Here is a 7,677-nt window from a genome sequence, read left to right on the forward strand (position 1 = left end):
ATTTGAGCGCAGGGGGAAATATAAGGGTCTCAGAACTGCTGTCTATGCCCTGTGCATCTAAGCCTCCAATCTGTGCTGTCCTTAAGCAAGGAAAAGATTACTGCTAGAGTCAGCACCAAGCAGGCAGTTAGTGAGCATCCTCCCCCCTGGGCTGGCCAGAACAGGCGAGGAGGCAGGTGAATAGAAAACAGCTCTGGGGGGGAAGTGGGGGGGGACTCATCTTACCATCTGCCACCGTCATTCCGCTTACTATCTTCTCATCGCTAACCCTATTCCCTAATGTTAAATGCCTTGCTTCTGTTCCCACTTTATTTTTTATTTTTTTATAAATAAATTTTCCCAAGACCTAACACATGCATGATCTTGAGAAGTAACTCTTTTTTCTTGCAGTGTCAGCAGCCTGACTGTGCCCTGACAGATGAGCCAGCTGGTTGGTACCCACTGTGTTGGAGGGCAAGGGCTACCATCCTGGCCTCAGTAAGCTGGGGACACTTTGTTTCTCTGCCTTCAAGTAGACCATTCGTTATCCCAGCAATTGCTTGTATTCATAACTCTAACCTTTGGAAGAATTACATAAATCAAACTTGCATGACATTATTGACTGTGAAATTATTAAACAATTCTGTGTCTAAATACTCCTGAAAGTTGAAATGCATATATGATTTGGATTCATCTGACATTCAAGTGATCTTCAAAACTATATCTAAACACTCCGACATAAACATTAATTGAATATTCCCATATGTCTAGCACTACCTCAGACTCTGGGTATTATGTACTAGTGAACAAAATTTAATTCCTTTTATTATAATTTAAACAAAGTAATGCTCACCACAGCACAGAAACTCAGAATGAGCCACTGCTTGTTGCAGGAGCCATTTAACTGGTAGTCTGCCTTGGCTTTACACAGCTCCCAATGAAACATCCACCTTGGCTAAAGGAACGAGGATGCCTCAGTCAGGCGGCTATCTCAGACAGACAGCCTATCTAATACTAAAACCCATATACACCCATATCTATGCTTCTAAAATATAGTAATACAAAATCTAAATATTTAGATTTTTCTAGTCAGGCCTTTGAACGGGTTAGTTACTTTGTTTTTATGGCTGAAGAACTGAACCCAGGACTCTCAAACTCTGAGCCAATGTTCTATCACTAAGCTACAATCCCTGTGAAGGTTTCTTTATTCTAATGGTTGACTACACAGAATAGTCAAAGCAGGACACTTGTTATGAAGTGGGTTCTGAAGAAGGTTGTGGACCCAAGCTGGGTAAGAGGACTGCATTCTTTCCATTGCACACTTGAGTTTGGCTCAATCAAATGTTGAGTTCCTCTTGCCAGTTAGTACAGCTGCCCAATAGGTTCTGGTATTAACTGGGCTGTCTGTCTGCTATGGCCACCTTTCAGAGGTGTCCTCATCCCCCAAGTTCTGTCTGGTGTTTCAGCAGGCAGCCAGGTGAGGCCAAGACAGAGTCTGTTAGGTTCCACGTGAAACCAGCTGTGGTTCATTCTGAGATTTTTCTGAGATTCTGAGGCTGGATTTTCAGAAGCCTCTTTCTTGTACAAACTAGCTAAAAGCTAAGTTTTGACACCCTATTAAAAAAATCTGACTCTTTCTCTGACCTAAACAGAACAGAGTTTATTTTATTTTATTTTTACATAGCCAGAAAATCCTGGACTTGTGCTGGGTCAGTGGGAATTAGGATCAGTGGGAGTCATGCTTTCTCTACTAAGATACTAAAGCACATATATTTTTGAATAAGTAACACAGTGAGATTTAGAAGACACTCTGTTACTCATGGTTGGAGGTGGTAATCTTTCTGATAAAGAGTGAAGGTCAGAGGGGAGGGCAGGATAGGGATTCCTCACCAAGGCAGATGTTGTGTGATGCTTGCCAAAGGCATAAATGATGATTTGTCCTTGAGTATGATATATTTGTATATTTAGTACATATTTGTCTTTGCAAATGTGCTAAGACACTCCCAGAAACACACGGGATGGAGATTCTTTATAGGTAAGTTTCCTGGAGATGAAATTCACCCTGAATGCAACCCTATTTTGTTTATTTATTTAGCCAAAATCCCTGTGAAGTTGGAGCAACTTAATATATGTCTGGAAGTTAAAATGGTTTAGGTTTGCAATCCTTCGCACCTATATTCATGACAGTATTCATTTCTGAAGCAGAAGCTCTGTGCTAAAATGTGTAGAGTAAGGTTGCTTTAGTCACTGGCAAAGTAGAGAACTCTGCAATTTCTCTCTCCATGAATCTCAAGAGTCTGGGAAAAACAGACTTAGGGATGCTTCGGAGTTAAATACACACAATGTGAATGCATGACAGTATACTCAGTGCTTTCTTTTGCTACACCTAATTTCAGTGCCAGCTACGGGAACTCATTATCCAATGATTGCCCAATGAAATTTTGTATTCTTACAAAAATAAGAAAGAAGAAGAAAAAAAAAACAACCAACTTAACTTCTGAAGGGACTTTCACAGTAGCAATCCATCATATATATAATCTGTTATTTAACAAATATATGGAGGATCAACATTCTACCTGAGATGAAAAGGTTCTAGAGATTTAATGCTGCTGTGTTCTCTGAGGCCAACAATACAGTGGCATACTTTTGTAGTTATTTTTGTTTTGGGGATAGATGCTCTCAATATAGCCCAGGCTGTCCTGAAACTCATTATGTAGACTAGGGTAGCTTTGAACTTACTTCTGCCTACCTATACTTCGCAAGTATGGGGGTTAAAGGTGTGGATCACTATGCCTCACAGGACTGGGATAATCTTATCATTTGTTAAGAGGGTATATAGTTATTGCAACGTTATTATCAAGATAGATGGGTGGAGAGATGGATAGCTAGGTAGGTAAGGTAGGTAAGGTAGGTAGGTAGGTAGGTAGGTAGGTAGGTAGGAAGGTATCTATGTGGGTGGGTGAATGGATGGATAGATGGATGGATGGATGGATGGATGGATGAATGGATGGATGGATGGATGGATGAGTGGACGGATGGATGGATGGATAGGTGGAAGGACAGATGAGAGGGATAAACAAATGGTCAGGAGGAAACTTCTGGAGACTTCATAAAATAACCTCTTGGGGATTCTGACCCTGGCCCACACTGCCTGGCTTCATGATGCTTTCGAAAACCCATGAAGTGAGATTTCATGACTACCTCAGTCCTGTGTCTTTCAAGCCTGCAAATCCAGTGCCAGATAGGCAATGGTGCCAAGCTCTGCTGCCAGCGTGGGTTGGGTCCTCTGCCCCTGAGCACCACAGCTGCAGCAGCTGTTGTGTGCAGAGCCTTGAGCAGAGACTTGTCTAGGTAGCTGGTTTTGAGGAGCAAGGAACCCCTCAGCTTTAGCTGCAGTTGAGTTTATGTTCTCTCCCTCCAGGTGTGTTTGAACGTTCACAAAACAGAGCTCTGGATAAGACAACCTTTGCTGTTGTCCCATTGCAGCTCAGAATGTGTCCCTTCAGTAGTGCTGATCTTTCTAACAATGACAGCTACTTTCTTGGCTGCAGCCTTTAATGTTCTCCTGTCCTCAAATGTCCTCTGCCAGACAGATCAATGCATCACCTTTAAACTCAGTTTGTTTCAGTTTTTCAGGAACCACACGAGTAAAATCAGATTCTTAGGCAAAATATCACACAGAGATTCCCTAGCTGACTTCCTTACAGAGACTCTGCTGCCCTTTGAAAGCTCATCACCTAGGCCTCTCCGTGTCTACCTTTCTCTCGGTGTTCTTTTCTTTCAAGCTCCTACCACAATGCTTATTAAATTCTCCTCCTAGCATGCTTAAGCTTATTTAGCCCTAAGTACCCAACTTTCCACACTCCGGCCACAAAACTATTCCCAAAGCCCAGGAACAATGTGCTCAGGTGTATCATAGAAACATCACTTCGTTGCCAATTGGCATATGGTAGAGTTTATTTAGCTCTGAAGGTTTTTGTAGTTGTTGATGTTTTGTTTGGAAAACCTATTTGAAGACAATCATGTAAAGACTGTTATTGTATCAAAATCTACCTGGCCCATTAGTTTTTGTTTTATGAGATTTGGAGTCCCAACATCTATGGAGTAAATATTTATTAGTATGTGGTGCCCTATCCCACTACTTTAAGACAAAAATCAGGTTTCAGAAGTGTTGGTATTCTGTCTAGGCTCCACCCCACACTTACCTGGCAACAGCCAGGTATGCCCCGCCCAATAGATCTGTCCCACTATAAAAGGGGCTACTTGCCCCTCTTCTCTCTCTCTCCCTGCTCTCTCTCATCCTATTATCACCTCCCTGCCCCTTGGGCTCGGCTCTCCTCCCTCCTCTCTCCACGTGGTCAGTGGTCATGGCCGGCCTCTACTTCTCTCTCTCTCTCTCTGCCTTTCTCTATCACTAACTCCCAGCCTCTACCCTGAATAAACTCTATTCTATACCATGTCTGTGTGTGTGTGGTCCCTCAGGGGGAAGAGGTGCTGGGGCAAGGGCCCGCCTGGGCACCCCCTTCCCCCACACGGCTGTGCCACACTTCCTTAACCCCCAATTCTTTTTTTTAAGCCCCCTTCATTGGTGCATTGGTCTTTCTAGAAGAGCCATACCATCTTGTTTTTACATTAACTTGCTTGGTAAGCGGATTTCTTTCCTTTCCTCTGAGTGTCTTTACCAGTGAGGTGCGGTTTGTTTGTTTGTTGTTTATTTGTTTGATTTTGGAGAAAACAGATAGTTGGATTTTGCTTTTTAATCTGGCCAGTCAGTCTTATCTCCGGATAATGAATTTGAGGATATTTGCATCTAAGGACAATTTCATTTACTTTCTTGCTAACTTTATGTGCTGAATTGATTACTTTATATATCTGTTTATTTGACTCATCTACACAGTCATTAAATCTTTTTAAAACCAGGACTCTGAAATATTTTTCTGCCAGTTCAGCAATCTCATTATCTTTGGCTTCCCATATTGATGAGTTATTATCAGTTTGTGGGATTGTCATCATGGCTTGTTTTCATACATCATATACACATACACATATGTATACATGTACACAAGAAACACATATACACATACTATATATATGTGTGTGTGTGTGTATGTATGTATGTATGTATGTATGTATAAATGAAGGAGAGAACCAATTCTTTCATGAAAGTTAGCAGTTCTGGCAAGTTGTCCTTTGACCTACAACCCCCATTGTGGCACATGCCTGTGGACACACACACACACACACAAAATGAATAGTTTTTAAAAGCGAAAGAGAAGTTATAAAAGTCTATTTAAGAGATATACACAAAGTTTTTAAAATGAAATAAAAAAATAAGGAAAATAAAGTAGAAAATGTGAAAGAAGATGCAAAGTAGAAGATAAAAGTCCGTATTCTGAGCTGAAAACAATAGTCTAAGTAATCCAGCACATTCTGGGGGAATTCAACACATTTCATTTGAGAGGGATATTTGAGTGAGCATAGATGCTGGGGTGTGAGAAGCCCTGCTTACCATTTCCGCCTTTGTCTCTGGGGTTCGGGATTCATTCTTCCTAGGCAGGAGACTTTAGACCCATTGTTACAGAAGGCCCACCCCCCTGTGTTTACCTCTTTCCCTGGGTGGCCTCTTCCCAGAGTCTATCTTTAACACACTCTCCCTTTGGCTGGCTGTCACCAACCCAGGCAGGAGGTGAGGTGGGCGTGGCCCCGACTTTTGTCTGTGTTCTTGGAGAGACTCATTGTTACTTTCCCAAGTCCTTCTTCTGCCTCTCTGTGTTTCCTTGGTCGTGTGTCATTTTGGTCTTTTCTGCACAGTGCAATGGTTTGAGGGACCTCACGTCTGAAAGGGGGCTTAAAAAGGAGAGGATAGGGGGTTAGGGAAGTGTGGCAGTGTGGCTTGGGAAAGGGGGTGCCCAGGCACCTCTTCTCCCTGAAGGACCACACACACACAGGCATGGTATAGAATAGAGTTTATTCACAGCAGGGGATGGGAATTAGTGGGGGGGGGGAGGGAGAGAGAGAGAGAGAGAGAGAGAGAGAGAGAGAGAGAGAGAGAGAGTAGAGAAGTGGAGTGGAGTGGAGGCCGGCCATGGCTACGTGGAGAGGGGGAGGGAGGAGAACCCAAGGGGCAGAGAGGTGAGAATGTGTGGGAGAGCGGAGAGCAAAAAGGGAGAGGAGGAACAAGTAGCCCCTCTTATAGTGGGCCAGATCTCTGGGGCGGGGCATACCTGGCTGTTGCCAGGTAGGTGTGAGGTGGAGCTTAGACAAAACATCAACAAGGTCTGCAAAGGAAGTGAATCTCTGTAGCGTCACAGACTGCTGAGAGCTCTGGCAGGTGCTCTCTCTGCATCTTCTTCAAGAGCTCACATGGACTTAATTCCTTTCTTTCCACCCTTTCTCTCCTGGGAATAGTGTAAACTGGTTTTCATTTGGAATCTTCTTTTTCTTGTGACACAGAGGCAGTTTCTAATCTTCCATATTGTCCCAATACGATTTAAATATGATTTCTTTTCTTTTTTTCTTTTCTTTTCTTTTCTTTTCTTTTCTTTTCTTTTCTTTTCTTTTCTTTCCTTTCCTTTCCTTTCCCTTTCCTTTCCTTTCCTTTCCTTTCCTTTTTCTTTCTTTCTTTCTTTCTTTCTTTCTTTCTTTCTTTCTTTCTTTCTTTCTTTCTTTCTTTCTTTCTTTCTTTCTTTCTTTCTTTCTTTCTTTCTTTCTTTCTTTCTTTTGATTTTTGTTTTTGTTTTTTCCCTGAGACAGAGTTTCTCTGTGTAGCCCTGGCTGTCCTGGAACTCACTCTGTAGACCAGGCTGGCCTCGAACTTAGAAATCTGCCTGCCTCTGCCTCCCAGAGTGCTGGGATGATTTCTTTATTTAACAAAATGTTAAGGTTTTCCCACAGCTTAACATTTCTCAATATTTCCTTGCCTTTCCCTCTCAAATGATATCCCATTGTATGACTATATCAGGTTTTTATTTATCCTGAAGGATATTGTATATTTGGGTCATTTCAACAAATTTTCTCTTGCAAGTATGTGACCACAAATATTTATGTACAATTTTTAATCTGAACAACTCTTTCCATTTTTCTTGGGTATATATCTGAGAATTAGTAGAAATTTAGGGTCATATGTTAACTGTCTTTTGGGCCATTTGTTGAAAGTCTAGACTGTTTTCTGAACTGGTTGTAACATTTTTCATTCCCACCAGAAGAGTCTGTGTTCCAGTCTACTCACTCTTTACTGATATTTGTTATTATCTGCCTTTTTAATTATCACCTTTGTAACGGGCACGGTGTCTTATCACACTGTGTTTCCATTGCATTTTCCTAACGACAATTGAAAGTGAGCATCCTTTTATTGAATCAGTCTCTCAATGAAGAAAATATGTTGAGACCTTTGATCTGTTATTAGACTTGGTTATCTGTAGCTTGCTGTCACTAATTGTAAGGGTGCTTACTCTAGGTACTCTAGATGTGAGATCTCTATCAGCTATGAGATTTTCAAGTATTTTCTTCCATCCTTTGGTCTGTTATCATTTATGTAATATGTGTTGAAGCATACAGCTATGTATATAATCCAGTATAACTGTCTTTCTATATTTTCCTTTGCCATTTATATTTTTGGTTGATATTCATATTTTTATCTATGACATAAGAATTCATTTTCAGTCAGGCGGTGGTGGCGCACACCTTTTGTGCCAGCAC

Source organism: Apodemus sylvaticus, chromosome 14, assembly GCF_947179515.1.
Source record: "Apodemus sylvaticus chromosome 14, mApoSyl1.1, whole genome shotgun sequence".
NCBI classification, from domain to species: domain Eukaryota; kingdom Metazoa; phylum Chordata; class Mammalia; order Rodentia; family Muridae; genus Apodemus; species Apodemus sylvaticus.